Below are 20,560 nucleotides of genomic sequence, written 5' to 3'. Positions count from 1 at the left end.
TGCAATGAGTACATACTGTACTTTATAGAGATATCCATCCTATGAACTTGCTCATCACTAGTCAACACTATTTGCCTATACCTGTAGTAGGACACATAGAGCCCATCAGGTTCTATCAGCTCTAGGCGTTCTAGTCCTACACTGTCCAACTGCGCAACTTTTCTGTGGTAGCTGCTATCACAAAGTTGTTGACTGTAAATTCCCTTTTTTTAATAAAAAAAACCCTGCAAATGCATCATTGATAATGTTCCTTCCTCCAGGATGTCACATTAAATCTACCAGTCTGCAGAACTTACTGTCAGCCACTAGAAAGCCATTTAATTAATCCCCTGCTTGTAGCATCGCTGCTGTCAGGACCGGCGCTAAATGTATTCGCCTCCCATCATCATATTACTTTATTACAGGCTAAAGTAAACACTATACATCTTATCACAAGGTAACACTATGTGACTGCTGGAACGCCTGATTTCATAAACCGTGAGATATTGAATTTCCCAGGAGCGTTAGTGTAGGCAGAGCTGTAAATAATCTCAGCAGTGTGGAGGAGAAAAATTACAGGAGTTTTCTGAGTGTTTATGTCCTAGCATTAGGATTAGACTTCAATATCAGATCCTCGTTATTGTTCACACAATACTGTGTCAACATTGTAGCATCTTTGTCCAATTCATGTTAATGGGGCACATTTACTTACCCGTCCGAGTCGCGATCCCTGATCCGGACTGTCGACAACGATGCACTGTGCCGCGATCCACGTAGATCGTGCGCCCGATATCCTGCATGTGTCGCTTTCCCGCTCAGGTCCCCAGCGTTCACCTTCTTCCTTGTGCATGTAAGTGCTTGATCTTGCGACACAATTTAAAAGCTAAATCCGTGCTCAGTCCGAATCAGTCGTCCAACGTTCTTGCCCCCGATTTGTGTCTCTTGAAAGCCGGTGCCGATGCACTAAAATCCGATCGTGTGCGATACAAACCCCTTTTAAATGCGGTGCAAATCGGAAATCGTCTGAATACCTGACGAAATTGGGGTCCACGGACTCTTAGTAAATGAGCCCCAATGTGGCTTCTCATAGGGAAATACAGAGGTCAGGACGCAACTGTGACACTATATTGCCACTGAGAACTATCAACATCTATACATCTATCTATCCTCTCAGCTCGATATCAACTATCCTCGATGATACATGATAATACTCATTTGTATATAAATAAAAAATAAGGCTTTATTTCAGGAGAAACGTGACCAATGAGCTGACAGATTCCCTTTAACAAAAATAAACTTTTAATATACAGGCAGTCCCCTGGGTTACGTACAAGATAGGTTCTATAGGTTTGTTCTTAAATTGAATTTGTATGTAAGTCAAACTGTATATTTTATCATTGTAGATCCAGACATAAAATTTTTTGCCCCAGTGACAATTGGAGTTTCAAAATTTTTTTTGCTTTGATTGGACCAAGGATGATCAATAAAGCTTCATTACAGACACCTTACAGGTGCAGACTTGGACTATAGTAACATCCAGAGAGATTCACCAGAGGTCACATTGGGCAGAGGGGTCTGTCTTTAACTATGGGTCGTCTGTAAGTCAGGTGTTCTTAAGTAAGGGACCGTCTGTATTAACTTCTTCCAAATGTATGACCTACTATTACATCATGGCGTGGGTTAGGTTTTATGGAGAAGGCTTGGGTAGTGCATTGCAAGGCTCAAAGGTAGGCAAGGGTTAAAACTTTGAGTTGTTTTACTTAGCTGCCTCCCAGTCCGCTTATTAGCTACCTATAAAAACTCTTTGAGACTGAGATTCACTGCCAGTTGTTTGCTTACCTGTCTGTTAACTGTCTATCTGATCTGGATTCTGTTTGCTCTTATGCTTAGTTCTCTGACTATCCTTTGTATTCTGATTTTGTACCACAATTTTATCTCTTTGTGACTTAAGCCTTCCAGTTAGACAAGGTTTGCAGACTATGGTTTTGTCTCCAGCCCATTCTTCATGTTAACCAGTGTGGGAAACGCTGCTCTGGTTGAGCAAGCATACAGTGTCCACTCCTCTCTAGGACCCAGGTACCGTCACCTAAACTAGGACAGTGGTGATACCTGGGTCATAGAGAATAGCACGGGAGTGATGATTTTTTTTTTGCTGTGACTACCTTTTTACTGGGTGCATGTGCTGTGACTACCTATCTACTGCATAAATGTGCTGGGGATACTTATCTACTGGGGGACGTGTGCTGGGGCTACCCATATACTGGGGGACAGGTACTGGGGCTACCTATCTACTGGGTGCATGTGCTGTGACAACATATATACTGCAGACATGTGCTGGGCTACCTACCTATTGGGGGAATGTGCTGTGGCTACCTATCTACTGGGGGCATCTGCTGGGGCTACCTCTCAACTGGGGAGCATGTGCTAGGGCCAACTATCTACTGGGGGGCATGTGCTGTGACAACCTATCTACTGGGAACATGGGATGCGGCTACCTAATTAATGGGGACAAGTGCCAGGGCTACCTATCTACTGGGGGTCAAGTGCTGCAGGTACCTATCTACTGGGGGGCCAAGTACTGGGGCTACCTATCTACTGGGGACAAGTGCCAGGGCTACCTATCTACTGGGGGCATGTGCTACGGGTACCTATCTACTGGGGGGCATGTACTGGAGCTACCTATCTACTGGGGACATGTGCTGGGGCTACCTATCAACTGAGGGGCATGTGCTGGGGCTATCTATCTACTGGGGACATGGGATGGGGCTACCTATCTACTGAGGGGCATGTACATATTGTATGCTCATGGAAATCCATTTTAAAATATGTGGCATCATGGCTCTCTCAGCCAAAAAAGATTCCCAACCCCTGCTCTAACCTAATAATAAACCCCAGCTAAACACAAACAAATTGTGAGCCTAGGAGGGTCTATTTCCTTGGGGACAGCTTTATCTGGTGGGTCTAAGGTACTCATGTCTGACACCACTACTATCCATGTATGATAACATGTTTACAACCTGCAGGAATCTTTTTTATTACTTTTCTACTTTCATTCCCCTGACATGTGATTGTGGGTAAATAGCCCGGTGTATGTGTACTTATAAGCGTGATAAAAACATTACTACATATCACAAGGTTGTCTTATGTTGGAAGCCACATCATTAACTATTGACTGGCTTTCTTGTGATCTATAAATCTATATTATTTGTGTAGAAATTCTCCATGAACAGATTGTGAACAATAAGTTTGTATATAACGTCTTTCAATACTCTGCTGGTTTCCCTTAGCAGAAGAGATTCATTTTTTATATCTGTGAAGATGTGATCTAGTTTATGGGATGAATAAACTGTTTATACTGAAAAGTTTTGAATCCAAGACAACTTTATAAGCAACTTGTTAAGTTAAAAATAAATAGACCAGAAAATGTACTATTTTTAATTAATCAAGTATTCTTTTATAATTGTTTTAAAATTAAATGCAATGGGGGTCATTTACTAAGGGCCCGAATCACGTTTTTCCGTCGGGTTTCCTGAATATTACCGTTTTGCGCCGAATTGCCCCAGGTTTTTGTTGCACGCGATTGGATTGTGGTGCAACGGCGCCAGCATGCACACGACGGAAATCGTGGGGCGTGGTTGTCAGAAAACCCGACGGATTCGGAAAAACCGCCGTATTTAAAAACACCTGCACCCGGCCTAGCTTGGTGAACTTCGACTTCAGCTCAGCAGCGGCACCTGGTGGACATCGGGCGCACTACCTTACTGAATCGCCAGAAGACCCGAATCAGCGTCAGAGAACCTGACGCTGAATCGCGAATGGACCGGGTAAGTAAATCTGCCCCAATGTGTAATAAAAAATACAATGTAACCTAACATTATTGTTTACACACTTAATCTAAGTAATATGTAAATTACCTGCAAAGGCTACTGGGACACATACGTACAGGAGCTAAGGCCAACTCTGCGGTCTAACAGTATGTTCGCCCGGGCGACATACTCACCCCTCCCCTCTTCATAGAGATGTGAGCGGCCGGCACCGTAACATGGCCAAATATAGGACATATCCTATATTTTTGTGGTGCACAGTCACGGTGCAGTGAGACAACGTGTACTCCCCGCACAATGACCATGAACCATAGACTTCAATGGGGATCCATATGTGGCGGCAAATCGTGTAGCCGTGTATCGGTCCCCATTAGATTTGTGTAATTGAGTCCTAAGCCTTACTCCAGTCCTGGATTTCTTGCTTGTGTTAGTGGTGTTTTCTGGAGTCCATTCTGACATTTCTGTTGAGTCTGCTCTACTCTGGTTTCTGCAGGACCAGCAATGTAACAAGATCGTGCATGTGACCTGCGCAACCAATCCTGGTCCTCCAGCGGGATCCTGCCCTCTTCCACAGCACCCGAGGGTCAAAGTAGCTAGTGTCTTAAGTAGTGTTTCCGCTACTCCTGGGGTCCTGCACTGCTACGCGTTCTGTGATCCTGTGATCTCCACGGTCATGCCCACCTGTACCTCTGGCTTCAGTACTGGTGTTCTCTAGTTCCCCCTAGGACCAGCTGTCTCATGTACCCAATCTCCTTAGAGGTGCATCTGGTGCCCCCATGTTGTGCGGGATTTAACTTTCATATTGTGTGGCACTTATATGCACCAAGAAGAAGAAGGTGAACTCTGTCGGAACTGAGCGGGGAAGCGACACATGCAGGATATCGGGCGCACGATCTTAGTGAATCGTGGCAGAACGCATTATCTACAGGCAATGCACATTCGGTGAATGCCGCGGACCGGGTAAGTAAATGTGCCCCTGTATCTCGTCTGTAATGGACTTTTACCCTTGATATTGAGGCCAGTATTTCTAGCCTGCACCCTCTCCCCCATAAAGTGCAAATATAGAGGAGCCGAAGCCTCACTTTTCCATTCCCGTCTTTTCCTCATTGTGTCTACTTTAATTTCTGTGTTTTTCTGTGTCCTACTTGATATGTGTCTTTTTTGATGCATGAGGCTTCTGATAGCTATGTTTCTGCTTAGATGCTGCCCCTGCTATTAAACTAAATAGAGAAATGCTTATTTTGGCTTAGTGCAGAGCTAGGAAAAAGTTTTTATACTTTACAGTTGTACTTGAAGCTATAAACAGGCTGCATCCTAAAGTGATAAAGCTAACTGTGATATCATGTAACAGTGATCAGACACCTGTAGACCTGTCATTAGAACTGTAGAACCTATAATCTATTGTTACACTAAAGAATGATTCATAACAACTTCCACAGGCAGAGGATTCCATAGAGAATTCCATTATATCACTGCTCTTACTGTAAAGCGACTCTTCTATGTTGGCATTGAAAGCTTCATTCCTCTAAACATATAGGATACCACTTTGTTCCAATTTGTACTGGATATAAAAAAAAAGTTTTAGACCTAGTTATTAGGTCACCAATTCTAAACTAAATAACCCCAATTTAGAGAATCTTTCTGTGTACTGTAGCCCACCCATAACATATATGTCATTTTCTGCCCATCTGGACCATCTCCAGTTCTACTACATCTTTATGGTAAGCTGGAACCTAGATCCATTACATGTGTAGTCTTCAATACCATGATATTATTTGCCTTGACTGCAGCTGTCTGGCACTAATTGTTACAATTAAAGGGAACCCGTCAGGTCAATTTGGGACACTAAACCACCCACTGGTCCTTATTAACCAGGGATTTAGTGTCCTAAATTGCCCTATATGATTCCTGACTGTGATCACATTAAAAAAACCCAAAATCTTATACTAATATTCCTACATTTTTTCAATGTCAGTTTCATCCAGTCTAATCTGAAACCAGGGGTAGATGGACGGCCTGCTAATACAACCCACCGTGAGATTTCCCAGTGGGGTGACTGCACCCTTGGCCGATTTTATCACTATTTCACCGATATTCGCTGCTAAAACATAATGGAAAACGTGTGCCTAGTGTTAACCTAATGCTACACTAATATTTTATTGTGTTTGCCAATATGTTTATACTTGAATGTTAGTTTGTCTTAATTTAAATATGTTGAGGCAGTTTTGCCTGTGTCAGGGGGTTAGTTGATCCTCTGTACCACAGTGGACGATGATGTAAGCCGATACCTGGGAGCGGAGTCTATGTGGTACCCAGTTTTCACTAGAGCAAAGCTGGTTGGACTTGCTGTGGCATGGTACCACCAGGTCACGCCTCAGGCACGACTTTGTCCATTGTGGGGGCAAAGGTGAGGTATAGAGTCGTCAGGCAGAACAGTGACCACGGACAGGCAGGAGGTCAAGAAAAGCAGCACAAGATCAACGTCATAGGCAAAGCAGGAGGTCAGGGAAGGCAGCGAAGAAGCAAAGTCAGGAGCAGAATCGAGATCAGAACGGGAAATCAGGACTAGTGCACAGGGCATGAAACACAGCTTGGAGGCATGGAAGCATAAAGATGCGGCAGGGAACACAGGAAGGGGCTGGAACTTTAACAGAAACGGCAGCCGTGCAGCGCCAATTATCGGCCATTGAAATGCGGCAAGGTGAGACTGACAGCCAAGGGGGTCCTGGGGCGCGGAGAGGGGTACGGGTGCGCCTGGGACATGGGTCGCACTAGCACCCGTGACAGCCTGCTAAGCTATCTGCTAACTTTGAAGCTATGGTTAGCAGCTTGCCACTTTGGGGCCACTTTTACTTTTTTCCAGGGCCATTTTAATTTCCCAGACAATGCCTGACACCAAAATGTTAACTGAGTAATGTAACATTTATCAGTATTCAACCACTTTTGCCAATTTCTATATAAGTCCCCTACTTATATAGATCCGTTTGTAACAGTTTTCTGTCATCTTTTGTGACCATCATTTCACAGAATGTAGAATCATTTGCAAAAATGTATATTTTACAAACCTTCTGTAATATCACTAATACATACAGTATATTAACAAAACAGGCTGATAAAAACAATAACTCTTTTCTTACCTCCCCTGGTGCTCCTGATCTCCCGAGCCGCTTTCCATCGGAGTGGTGCCCCTGTTTGTTTCCAGATGCACGACACCTTGGCTCTGACAGCTTCCAGCGGCCTGCCACCCCTGGGACAGGTGGGCATAACCATCAGACAGCGGTGGACCCATGTCATAGAGGGGGTAAAATGAGGTAGGTGGAGTCTGTAAAAGTAGGAGGAGTTAGCAAGCTACTAACCGTAGCGCTTAATACAGCACTGAGACAAAGGGATGGAAGCTGTCGGAGCCGAGGTGCTGTACCCCAATGGACAGGGAGTGCCGGAGGAGATAGGGAGTGCTGGAGGAGTAAGTAAAGCTTTATTGTTTTTAACAGCCCACCATCAAAGTTTTTGAATCAGTCGGACAACCCCTTTAACCTGATTAGGTACCTCTGATAACCACCATATGCTTACATGGTGCTGATGGTGGGCCTGTATTTTCATGGTGACAGGTTCCCTTTAAAATCTCTTTTCCTCTAATTCCTATAAGAAACCTCAGTTAGTAATTCATAGTTGTAATGGACAGCATTAGATCTCCTGTCTGATCCTCTCAGCTCTGAGTTATACTGCAGGCAAACAAGGCAGGGGGGCGAATTTTAACAAGATAACAAGTGATTACGTTTTCCCCGCTTCCAGCAAGACACAGAAAATGATTTTACAGATGGGATTTTTTTTTCTTCAAAGCCGTTTAGCACAGAAAACATCCATTTTAATAAACCTTTCGCCCGCAATCTGATTCTCGTTGCTTCCTCGCTGAAGAATTGTTGTGGTATAATCTAACGCTAATACTATAATAACATCATTTCTGCCACAGAAGTAAATTTTAATGTATTTCCTGTAAGAGCCAATAATTCCCACAATTTGCAGCCTTACTTATCATCTTATCATTACTTTAATAAAGAAAATATCCTTCGGTGCAGCAGTACACAGAATTATACTTTTTGTATCTTTGTTGATGCATATCTTAATTCGCAGTCCTTGCCCTGTATGTAAGTAGCCTGATCATTTTGGTTGCTTAGCCCCACTAGTGCCCCTCTTGGTACCTAGCACCCTAGGTAGCTGCCTCTATAGCCTCTCCCCTAACTACATCTACTGTAGCTGTGATCTTATACTTGTATAACAAAACCAGCGCCATCTGGCGGCTATTCTTGGCATCTTTTCTCCGTCCACCATACTGTTATTCCTGATTATGGGTACTGTCCAGCCCTTGTGTGTGACATAGCCCTTTAAGAAATCCAAAACCTTGCAGCCTGTCTGCCAACCTACTTTCCCTTTAGGCTATTTATTTCCAGTTCCTGAAAAGATCTCTGACTACCTGTGTTTAGTTCTTGGCTTATTTTTCCAACTCTCACTCCTTCCTTGATTTTTTTAGATTTTCTTCGAACCACGTCTCTGCTGGTCCCTTAGGTCACGCATTGATGTCTCTCAAGCTGACAGGGTCATATGTCACTGAACGGAGATCACTCCAAAAGGTAACAGTAGATTAATATTGTTTAATTTATGCGGCCTAAAGGGAAAACATGCTGAGGCCGCGGTCACACGTACTGCTAGGCATCCGTTCATAACGCGACGCTAGCGCAGTGGGGGTGGTCCTTGGCCCGAACGACATGCGTTTCCAGAGAAATGTGCGTTCGGGCCGAGGACCGCCCCCTGTGCGCTAGCGTTGTGTTATGAATGGACACCTAGTGGTACGTGTGACCGCGGCCTGATTATTTTGACATTTAAACAATTTAATATTTGACAAGTTATAGCTGGTTGCTATTTTAGACAAATAAAAACTTTAGAAAATAAAAATTTAGGCTGCATTCACACGGCCGTTTGCAGGATGTAAATGCGCCCCCCTCCCCCCATATATATGTCGTATATATACATCCCCTATTGGCTGGCAGTGGGCGCACGGAGCCTTACGGATGGGTACGGTGCAGCGCAAGTGCGGCACTGTACCGTTCTGTGTCTGGGGAAAAGATAGGACATGTTCTATCTTTCCCTGTAATACGACGCCTTGTGCCATACATCTCTGTGAATAGGGGCAGAGTGAGCAGTGCTCACTCCCTCCTTCTCTCCCATCTCCGGCGTGTGCCACCATGCTACGTTATGGCGGACACAAGTTCATGTGAATTCGCCCTTTGACAGTTAAAAACTGCATCACAATCAATTTTGATGTAATTTGGTGCAGTTTTGTTAATTTAACAGGTGAAAAACATGAACTGAACAGTGAATTTATTTTGAATGGGAAACCTGATCAATAATCTTGTTTACCTGCTCTGTTCATGTCTTTCACCTGTTAAAAGAAGAAACTGCACCTAAAACCACATAAAGACTAATTACGAAGCAGTTGTAAGTGCAACGTGTGAACGCACCCTGACCCTGGTGCAGCTGTTGTCTTCTACACTATTAGGGTGATGCTACACATGGGGGGACATTTCCTATGGTGTTTCCGCCAGTTTTGTGGCGCTCTCACCGCATCTTCTGCTCTCCTACCTATTTATTAGCTGTTGGGGACAGAAAAAATGACTTTTTCCGTCTGCTCCGACTCTTCTCTGAAAAGGGGCGTGGCTTTGGCGGAGTGGAAACTCAGACACAATTAATATGTGTCACAGCCATTTTTGGGCGCTGTAAACTGGCGGAAAATAGACCAAAAGAAATTTGGTCTAGCAGGGACACAAAACAGTGCTATTGCACTGTTGCCTGTTCTCTGACTGTTGGACACATTTCTGGTTCTCGGGACAGATTTTGGTCCCAGGGACAGAAAATGGTCTCAGCGCCAGAAATGTCTCTGCACAGCTCCACAATATAAAATGTGTGTCTTCTTACCGAGAGCAGGTCGGTAACAAAGCCAATGCAGACACCGACACTTTATGTAAATGTCCCCCATTGTGTTTTTGGTCCATTTTTTAGCATGCGTTTTCAATCCGTTTAAAAACACATCCGTTTTTCACCCTTAACCATGCGTTTGGCTGCATTTTGTTTGCTTTTTGTAAACGCAATATTGGCAACAATGTTATTAGGAAAATCTCCTCTTCAGCTGTTGTGATGCGTTTGAAAATGCATGCTTTCAATGCAAACAAAACGCAACTTGTGAACACAACCTAAGAGTTATAGAAGAGGTAATAACGAAGAAAGAACATGACGCAGCGACATACAGTAATAATGGACCAGTGCTTTGTCAAACAATAGGCTCTGGCATTATGTTGATTCAGACTGACCCACCAGGTTACCAGACATCAAATCAACAGGTGAATGGCATTTGTGGAACAGCTTTCTCCTTCAAAATCAAATTCAATGTGTAGCACATATCAGCAACATGAACAGGCCACTGCCCGTATTCTCGTGGGGTATTGTACTTTACCTATACTTTCTTCCACTTATTTGGGGCATTTAGCCCAGGGTTGGTAACTATGTGCTCTATATATATAAAGGTTATGCCTGCTATTGAACCTTTGACCTCATCTGTATACACCCTGTACGTTTGAAAAACTGGTAAGATCATACGGAAATGACTTTGAACTAACCACTTGCTCTGCATAGGTCTTACTTTTCCACACATTGTATCCCCCTTTTTGTGTCTCCCAATAGGTCTTAAAGATACTCCCCTGACAAGCCATTTAAAGACAGGCGAAACATGCAATGTAGGGACCTATCAGGACCAATATTGAATCTGAGAGTTGGGCACACTGCCCCCTCATTGCGGGTCATATAAGGACTAGCATTGAACCCTGGAATTGGGAACACTCCGTTCTCACCACATGGAATCTTGACTGTCTATTTAAAACCCCGATAAGAGTTATTATGTCTCTTACTATGCTGTGCTGGGGGCATCACTGCAGGTCATCCGTTCATAGTGTCCCTAGTACACCTGTAAGTAGGGATAGCAGACCTTTGCCTTTGTTCCAGTCGGGATAAGGGTCATCTAGGGCCTTTCCCCCGAGTTGAGGCACTAGGGCAGTGATGGCGAACCTATAACACGGGTGCCAGAGGCGGCTCTCAGAGCCCTTTTTGTGGGCGCCCGGTGCATCGCCCCAGCACACCAGACAGGACTCAAAGAATTATCCTGCAGCTCCAAGCAACTTAAAAGATGCTGCTTTCAGTGATATTTTGATACTTCTTTCGCTGCTTGGGACTGTAGGAAGAGGCAGAATGAGTAGACAGGGCTGAATTATATTTGGAGGACCTCCTGCTGTCCCCACGATTCTCTGTCTACAGAGGACTGGGAGGTAATAAACTTGAACACAAATTTCCCAATAAGGCACTTTAAAACAGACCCGTAATATTAAACAGAGTTATAAACTCTACCAAACATCCCCACAAGAATGGCTGTTGGGTGTAAAAAAGGTCACAGCTATTTATTTTAACAATTTAACAAAACCCAAAAACTTAAACGGCACTGTTAGATGTTCATTCTTGGTGCCAAACCGCAGCTGCCCGAAGCGGTTTGCTCGGTCGGACTCCCGGCCAACACTGCGTCTTCCGGGCAAATCTCGTTCCATATCTCAAATCTCCACCAATCTCTTCCTTTTTACCGCCAGCCGTGACTTCGCAGCATTGCACTCTGTCCCATTGTTTCCAATGGGCCTTTCCTCATTTGCCTTTTTTTTCACGCGCATGAGTGCAAGTGCAATGCGAGTGCAATGCGTTTTAAATGGATGGTTTGCTAGGTGACATGAATAAGAGTATTTCCCCTGCTCGAGATTGAGCATTTAATAAAAAAAACTCAATGAAGAACAGTGAAGAATACAATAAAAACAGTGAACACAGTGAACACAGGATCATTTAAGTGAAAAACACAGTGAAAAACACAGTGAAGAATAGATTACAGATCTGCTTACTTGTCGGGAGATACGCACGGAACGGTGCGAACAAAATAGCATGTGAAGAACACTATGGGGCAGATTTACTTACCCGGTCCGTTCGCGATCCAGCGGCGCGTTCTCTGCGCTGGATTCGGCTCCGGCCGGGATTCATCAAGGTAGTTCCTCTGCCGTCCACCAGGTGGCGCTGCTGCGCTGAAAAGCATCTGAACGTGCTGGAGTTCACCGGCTCGGGCTGAGTGAAGGTAAGCGCGTCCCAAGCGTCACATTTCTTTTTTTAAATGCGGCGGGTTTTCCGAATCCATCGTGTTTTCGCTCGGCCACGGCCCCCGATTTCCGTCGCGTGCATGCCGGTGCCGATGCACCACGATCCGATCGCGTGCGCCAAAATCCCGGGGCAATACAGGGGAAATCAGCGCAAATCGGAAATATTCGGGTAACACGTTGGGAATCGGGCCCTTAGTAAATGACCCCCAATATATGTGTGAGGAACACATTGCAGATGTATGGAAACATCTGCAATGTGTTCTTCACACACATATTTGTATTCTATTCTTCACTGTTCTTAACATCTGCTAACTTGTCGGGAGATAATATACGCGCAGAACAGTGAAGAATAGATTGCGGATATTTGCATACATCTGCTAACTTGTCAGAAGACATTCTTTTTCAATTAAATAACACATTTTATTCCCAAACCATGGTCCCTTTGAAAAATGCTCGAGTCTCCCATTGGGGCACATTTACTTACCCGGCCCATTCGCGATCCAGCGGCGCGTTCTCTGCACAGGATTCGGGTCCGGCTGGGATTTAAGATGGTAGTGCCTCCGCCGTCCACCAGGTGGCGCTGCAGCGCCGAAAATAATCTTAACGCCCCGGAATGCACCATCCCATAGAAGGTGAAGGTGAGCGCTCCCCAAGCGACACATTTTCGGTTTTTAAATGCGGCGGTTTTTCCGAATACGTCGGGTTTTCGTTCGGCCACGCCCCCCCCATTTCTGTCGCGCGCATGCCGGCCCCGATGCGCCACAATCCGATCGCGTGCGCCAAAAACCCGGGGCAATTCATGTACAAGCGGCGCAAATCGGAAATATTCGGGTAACACGTCGGGAAAACGCGAATCGGGCCCTTAGTAAATGACCCCCATTGTCTCCCAAACGCAAGAAAAACGGAAAATGGAACAAAAATGCAGCCAAAGATGTCAATTTTTCACGCATTGCACCCTGATGTGAAATGCAATGCTAGTGTGGAAGGGGCCTTAGTAAATGAGCCCCACTGTGTCTGACTCTTTCTTTTACATGTTAGAGAACACAAAAGAGGACAATTCATTTAAAAGTGGATCTGCACATATTCTCCATAGTTGTAGTGTTGGATCAGAACCATTTCCTGTAAATGTAAAAGGCATGTACACAGTAAGAAAATCATGTCTGTTTTCCATGGGTTGTGTCTGCTATTGCAGTTCAGCTATAGTACAATGTTTTTAGGATAAGGGTGATCCAACATGGAGTTTTGAACCTGTTTTTGGTCGGTTTTTAAGCAGTCCGTTAAAAAAACGCATGCATTTTTGGAGAGACTGCTTAAAAAGGGACCAGAACCAGGAAGTGGTGCCATAAGACAGATCATAGACAGTTGAGAAGATTGTACATGGTGTCCCATCTGCAAATAGCATGTTATAGAGCAGGAAGAGCAGGAACATGCTGTAAAGCTTCCTGCATAAAGTGTGTAGGGCTGTATTTGGCAGGTTCTGTTACACATTCCATTATTAATATTACACAATGGAAGCTCAGCTTGGAAAGTCACAATGGTGCATGTTTATCAGGACCTCTGCGCCACGCTTATTGCTAGCACTTGCAATTATTTTGCCCTCTCTGCTACCTTCATGCGAGTGGGGCGTGAAGGGGCGTGAAGGGGAAGGGTGCATCCACCCGAGTGGAGGGCTCGGATTGGTGGGAGTGGACCAGCGCGGGGTGTTACTTATGATAAAAGGGGTGAGGAGGGGGCCACATATAGTGAATGGGGGGAGAGAAGGTGCAGTGAGCGGGACCACTGTTTGACCTGTGGGCGACAGTCAGCAGGCTGGATGCTGGAACCCCTTTCCTGTGAGGTGGCAGCTGAGGGGTTAACGCGGGCGCCTTAGTGGCCCACGCAGAGGCTTTAAGATCGTGGGTCCCTCTAGTGGCGCTCTGCTTCTAAGGGTGACTTGCTAGCTGTACAGTCATGGCCATAAGTTTTGAGAAAGATATAAATGTTAATTTTTACAAAGTCTACGGAATCAGGTTTTATAATGGCAATTTGCATATACTCCAGAATGTTATAAAGAATGATCAGCTTAACAGCAATTAATTGCAAAGTCAATATTTGCCTAAAAAATTAACTTTTTCCCCCAAAACATATTTCAACTTCATTGCAGCCCTGCCTTAAAAGGAGCAGCTAACATGGTTTCAGTGATTGCTCCGGTAACACAGGTGTGGGTGTTGATGAGGACAGGGGTGGAGATCAATCTGTCATGATTAAGTAAGAATCACACCACTGGACACTTTAAAAGGAGGCTGGTGCTTGGCATCATTGTTTCTCTTCTGTTAACCATGGTTATCTCTAAAGAAACATGTGCAGTCATCATTGCACTGCACAAAACTGGCCAAACAGGGAAGAGTATCGCAGCTAGAAAGATTGCAGCTCAGTCACCAATCTATCGCATCATCAAGGAATTCAAGGAGAGAGGTTCCATTGTTGCCAAAAAGGCTCCAGGGCGCCCAAGAAGGACCAGCAAGCGCCAGGACCGTCTCTTAACAGTGTTTCAGCTTGGGGATGGGGCTACCAGCAGTGCAGAGCTTGCAATGGCAGCAGGCAGGTGTGAGTGCATCTGCACGCACTGTGAGACTGCAGAGACTCTTGGAGAAAGGCCTGGTGTCAGGGAGGGCAGCAAAGAAGCCACTTCTCTCCAGAAAACATCAGGAACAGACTGATATTCTGCAAAAGGTACAGGGAGTGGACTGCTGAGGACTGGGGGAAAGTCATTTTCTCTCATGAATCCCCTTTCCGATTGTTTGGAACATTTGGAAAACAGCTTTTTCGGAGAATACAAGGTGAGCGATACCACCAGTCTGGTCTCATGCCCACTGTAAAGCATCCGGCAACCATTCATGTGTGGGGCGGCTTCTCAGCCAAGGGAATCGGCTCTCTCACAGTCTTGCCTAAAAACACATCCATGAATAAAGAATGGGACCAGAATGTCCTCTAAGAGCAACTTCTCCCAACCGTCCAGGAGCAGTTTGGTGATCAACAATGCCTTTTCCAGCATGATGGAGCACCTTGTCATAAAGCAAAGCTGATAACTAAAGGGCTCAGGGAATAAAACATAGAGATTTTGGGTCCATGGCCTGGAAACTCCCCAGATCTTAATCCGATTGAGAACTTGTGGTTAATCATCAAGAGACGGGTGGACAAACAAAAACCAACAAATTGTGACAAAATGCAGCATTGATTGTGCAAGAATGGACGGCTATCAGCCAGGATTTGTTCCAGAAGATGATTGAGAGCTGCCAGGGAGAATTGCAGTGGTCCTGAAGAAGGGTCACACTGCAAATACTGGCTTGCTGCAGTAACTCCTTCTAACTGCCAATAAAAGCTTTTGTTACTCATAATATGATTGCACTTGTATTTCTGTATGTGATAAAAACATCCGACAAACCAGAGGGCAACAGATCATGTGAAAATATAATATTTGTGTCATTCTCAAAACTTATGGCCATGACTGTAGGGTCACAGTGGCTAGCGGGTTAATCCCACCAATCTATACAGTCTACTGGCTGATGTGGGGCTCGCTGTAGCGTTGGAAGGGGTGTGTGGATAGGTGTAACCCCCGGGGAAAACACCCGACTTATAATCTCCTGGTTTATAGGTGGTGAATCGGGGTGCACTTGATGTTAAAATAAGAACCAGGAGGCAGGAGTGATGATCCAACAGGTCCAGATCACGGCTCTGTTTACTTCAATGCTTACAAACATCCAAAAAATGGAAGCACATTTACACTTGTTTCAATACAGTTCTGTATCTTTAAGATCCAAGCCCCAAAACTGTCACTCTGCTGCACTTCTCTTATTCCTGTGGCAGTGCTCTCTATCTTCTCTGGACCCTTGTGTCTGGGCCTAAGCTCCTCTGGCTTCTCTATGGTCTCCTTGTTGTAGGCTGTGGTCTCTATACAGGGACATTCATCCAGCTGCTCCTGGAGACAATGTGACTTGGGGGTCCTTATCCTCTCACCTTGGTGATGGGGACATCTTTCTTCTCCTGTGAGCTGCAGATGATGATATTTTGCCTGTGGTCAAGCTCCTGCTGCTGTGTCAGGCTGACACTCTCCTCACTGTCTCAGTACACACTCACTGGCTGAGGACACACAAACTGAGCACATGTCTGTTGAGTGGCGCCCTGGCTTATATATTTAATCCATGGGGGGAAGGCGGCTGCATAGAATCCATGGTGGGTGGTATGGCTGCATATTATTAATCCATGGGGGTGAGGGGGCTGCATATAATGAATCCATGCCGCTACGTGAGTTTACTGCAAAGGGGCCTACTGAGGCTCTATCGCCCGAGGGCCTACTGAAACCTGGAGAAGACCCTGCTGATACTCATCATGCCTGGAGAAGATGGAGAAGCTGAAATGAAGAGGAAGCCCATCATAAAAGGGGAAATGTAAATGTCCAATTTGTAAAGAAAGCTTCTGTATGTTCTATTTTATAGTATTTTGCTTTCCCTTTATGTTTGCATCTTTATTGGTCACAGTGTTTTTCCATGTGATATTCTCCTCATTATAGTTATCTCTTGGGGGTTGTTGTACGTGTAAGTTATGATCATTTCCCGCTGCAGAAACTTTAAGAAATAAACTTTGCAGCTCCTACGACATCTAGTATAAGATGGGCAGACGCTCACTCACAAGAAAATGGCTTTTGACCTACTTGCAAAATTTTGCTCATTTTTAGATTTGCATTAAAACAGGTCCTGCTGCTCGTCCCCATTTCTAAAGATAAACCCTGGATCTGAGAAATTTCTTTATCAGCCGCTGGAAGTCAGAGGAGAGATTAGTGAGAAGTCTGACGGAGAAGGATACAGAAGTCGTCCTTTCATCTTCTATTAATGCTGTTAGCAATGTGCAGCGTATGTCACAGGACTGATCGCTCCTCCATTCTTCTTACCCATACCATGAATAGAAATATGATGGAAACTGGGATTGTCACCTGGAAATATTAAACATCTACATGTAGGTTCTGGCTGTGTTATATAGGTTATGATACCCTCCTGCAACATTGGGAGTCTGATTCTGGCTGCTTAACCCCTCAGATAGCACAGGCTGTAGCAAATGTGGCCATAAATAGTTAGGGGTCATAGCAGTTACAGTCTTCAATGTATTGTCTGGGGTCAAACAATTGCAGAATAGACATTGATCAAATGTGTTTGCAAATATGGAATGTAGAATAATCTCTTTATTGGTGTAGAATAACAACTTTTTAAAGGGAACCTGTCACCAGGGACCTCATTTTCATTAAAGACAGATTACAGAAGCCCATTACAGCTGCAGTGCAAATATGTCTTTCTGCCTTTCTCTAAGCATTTTTATTACAATATAATTGTGTGTTACTTATCTTGCACCCTGACAGAATACTCTGTGTAGTCCCAGGAGTTGGGCTTTGGTTTGGATGCATTTTAAAAAAACAACACATGACTTGTCTGTGCTGCAGACTCCTCAGCTCTAAGCCCCCACCGCTCCTCCCTCCTGATCCGTCACAGAGCTCACAGCCTGGTGAGCTGACATCAGTGGGGGATGGAGGAGCTGTACAGGAGCGCAAAAGTGTGGGCTGGGAGCTGAGGAGTGAGCAGCAAAGACAAGTCACGTGTTGTTTTTTGACATGCATCCAAACCAAAGCCCAACCCCTGGGACTACATAGAGGATTCTGTCAGGGTGCAAGGTAAGTCTTAACACACAATTATATTGTTATACAAATGCTTAGAGAAAGCAGAAAGGCATTTTTCCAACGGGCTTCTGTAACCTGTCTTTAGTGAAAATGATGTCCCTGGTGACAGGTGTAATGAGTGTACAGATTCTTCTTTAATTAACTATTAATTATAATAATAACCATTCTGTGTTCCATCCTAGGAGACTCTGCTATTGTCATCAGCCATGTTTTCTAGTCCTAGTTATAGTACTGCCTGCCTATATGGTAGTGGGTTTTGAGCTTCCAGAGTAATGTGAAGGTGTGACGTCATGTGGTCCATGGTCATTGGAGTAATCCTGCTGATAGGATTCTCTAATATTACCTATTACCATTTAGGGAATTTGTATATTATTGTGAAGTCACTCAATGACAAATGAAATAAACCATCAATTGCAATGGAAACATACGGTTCTTCAGACCCAAAATCTGCTCAAGTACTGACTGAAAATTTTTTGTACTGACATTACAGGGCCCCTGTACAGGAGCAGTATATGGACACCTTGGGGCTCATTTACTAAGGGTCAGAATGCCGCGCTTTCGGGTTTCCCGAATGTTTCCGATTTGTGCCGAATTGCCCTGGGATTTTGGCGCACGCGATCGGATTGTGTCGCATCGGCTCCGGCTTTCACGTGACAGAAATCGGGGGCGTAATCGTCCGACAACCCGACGGATCCTGAAAAAAGAATTTGTGTCGCAAGATCAGCACTCACATGCACCGGGACGAAGAAGGTGAACTCCGGCGGCCCTCGGCGCAGCAGCGACGCCTGCTGGATATTGGGTGCATGGACCTTAGTGAATCCCCGGCAGACCCGAATCAGCATCAGACAACGCGCCGCGGGATCGCGACTGGACCGGGTAAGTAAATGTGTCCCATCGTTGTCCCAGATCTTCATAAAAAGCAATATCCTTAAAGTGGTTGTCCAGGGTTTGTATAACAAAGCTGCTTTTTGCCCAAAACAGCCAGACCATTGTTAGTGCAGGATATTAAAATTTAGCTTCATTTATTTCTGTAGAGGTAAGCTGTAACACCAGCACAAACCATGGTCAGATGTGGCATACCTCCCAGCTTTTGGGCTAGAGAAAGGGTGACAACAACCCCTCCCTTATTTCCAGAAACCACACCCTTGCCTTCCGAACCCTCCCAAGGACCCATATAATACCCCCTAATGCAACTTAACATATAATACTCTTAAATTTTATACTCATTTTACTTTTGTGGCCCCCTGTCCTCCATCCTCCCTCATATTGTGGCCTCCAGTCCTCCATCCTCCCTCATATTGTGGCCTCCTGTCCTCCATCCTCCCTCATATTGTGGCCTCCAGTCCTCCATCCTCCCTCATATTGTGGCCTCCTGTCCTCCATCCTCCCTCATATTGTGGCCTCCAGTCCTCCATCCTCCCTCATATTGTGGCCTCCTGTCCTCCATCCTCCCTCATATTGTGGCCCCCTGTCCTCCATCCTCCATCATATTGTGGCCTCCTGTCCTCCATCCTCCCTCATATTGTGGCCTTCTGTTACCTATCCCTCTCATTTAGGGGCCTCCTGTCAAACATCCTTCTTATGTAGTGGAACCCTCCCCTTATATTGTAGCCCCCTGTCCTTCCCCGTTCCTGGCTATTAAACAAAAAAAAAACATTGCAGGAGCTACCTCCACACGTTGCTACTATAGAGCAGAAGGAGCTGATCCCACCTCCAGGTCTTGGCTCTGCAGCTCCAGTGTGTCAGGGCAGGGACCAGGAGGCGGGACAATGTGGAACTCCATGCGACGTTCTCCAAACCGCCCAGAACGTCGCCCAGCACCCAAAAAACAGGTCTGTCCTGCCGAATCCGGGACAGTTGGGGACTCTGATGTGGTGCGGTTTTAAGAAAAAAGCAGTCATGATTTTCAAACCCAAATGACCCGTTTTAATCCAATCCGTCTCCAACAATCTTTTAGTACATGACATTGCTTAGCTCAGGCATTGTTACATACAATCAAAGTAGGAAGTGGCTTTAGGGTGACAGTGGGTCTCTGTATATTGAACTTATGTTATGCCCATCTTTGCTCCCACCAATTCTAGGATAAATAAAGGGATTATATATAAAGTAGATAAGAGCTGTAATACTTTAATGCTATTAAATACTATAAAACATATATGTATACTTTTGAATACTAATTTGACTTGAGTTTCATAGCTTGCTCTTTTCTGTTTATCTAGGTGTTGTACCTAATAGTGTCCACAAGATGTCAGCATCCTACTCTGATTGATCTCCATGGCTCTCAGGGCTGCTCTATATATAGCTGAAGTAATGAAGAAATATTATGTAGAAATAGAAGAGCACTTTGCCTTTCAAAGATGACCTCTAGATGCACGATTAGCTCCTGATGTATTGTGCCCCATCCTTTATGGGAAATGCAAAACTTTGAAATAAGTGACATTGCTTTCTGTGTATGTGTAGCACGGGTAGACAGATGAAAATGACAACTTTAATAGATCTCTTTGAAATATTGTCTGGCAGTCTGGTTTTCTGGTTAATATGTTAGATGGTTTTTGCCTAACTGTCAAATGACCAATGGAGCTACTCCTTCTGACCTCACTGCACATGGTTTGGCTGAGCATGCATGTGTTTTAATAGCTAGAGAGGAATACACTAGTGTCAAGCTTCGCTCTCTTCAGCTTTTCTTTCCTGAGAATAAAGGGTAAGAAATGTTGAAACCTGATGACCTCCTACTTTGAAAACTGACAAAAGAAAATAGTTGGTGATGAAGATCAGATTCCTATATTCCATTCTGAGTAGGGTGGGCAATGGTGTCCAAGCCA

The 20,560-nt window shown here is 44.8% G+C and overlaps 1 long non-coding RNA gene across 1 annotated transcript in view; it reads left to right on the top strand.

Annotated features, from left to right (window-relative positions):
- LOC140127785 (uncharacterized) overlaps positions 1–20,427 on the top strand; it is a 50,895-nt gene extending 30,468 nt beyond the window's left edge. The window contains exons 2-3 of the long non-coding RNA XR_011855061.1: positions 8,332–8,431; positions 19,958–20,427. This is a non-coding gene — a long non-coding RNA (uncharacterized lncRNA). The remainder of the gene's footprint in view (positions 1–8,331; positions 8,432–19,957) is intronic.
- Positions 20,428–20,560: the final 133 nt, after the last annotated feature.

This window comes from Engystomops pustulosus, chromosome 4 (genome assembly GCF_040894005.1).
Source record: "Engystomops pustulosus chromosome 4, aEngPut4.maternal, whole genome shotgun sequence".
Lineage (NCBI taxonomy): Eukaryota > Metazoa > Chordata > Amphibia > Anura > Leptodactylidae > Engystomops > Engystomops pustulosus.
This window is presented reverse-complemented; position numbering and strand designations above follow the sequence as displayed.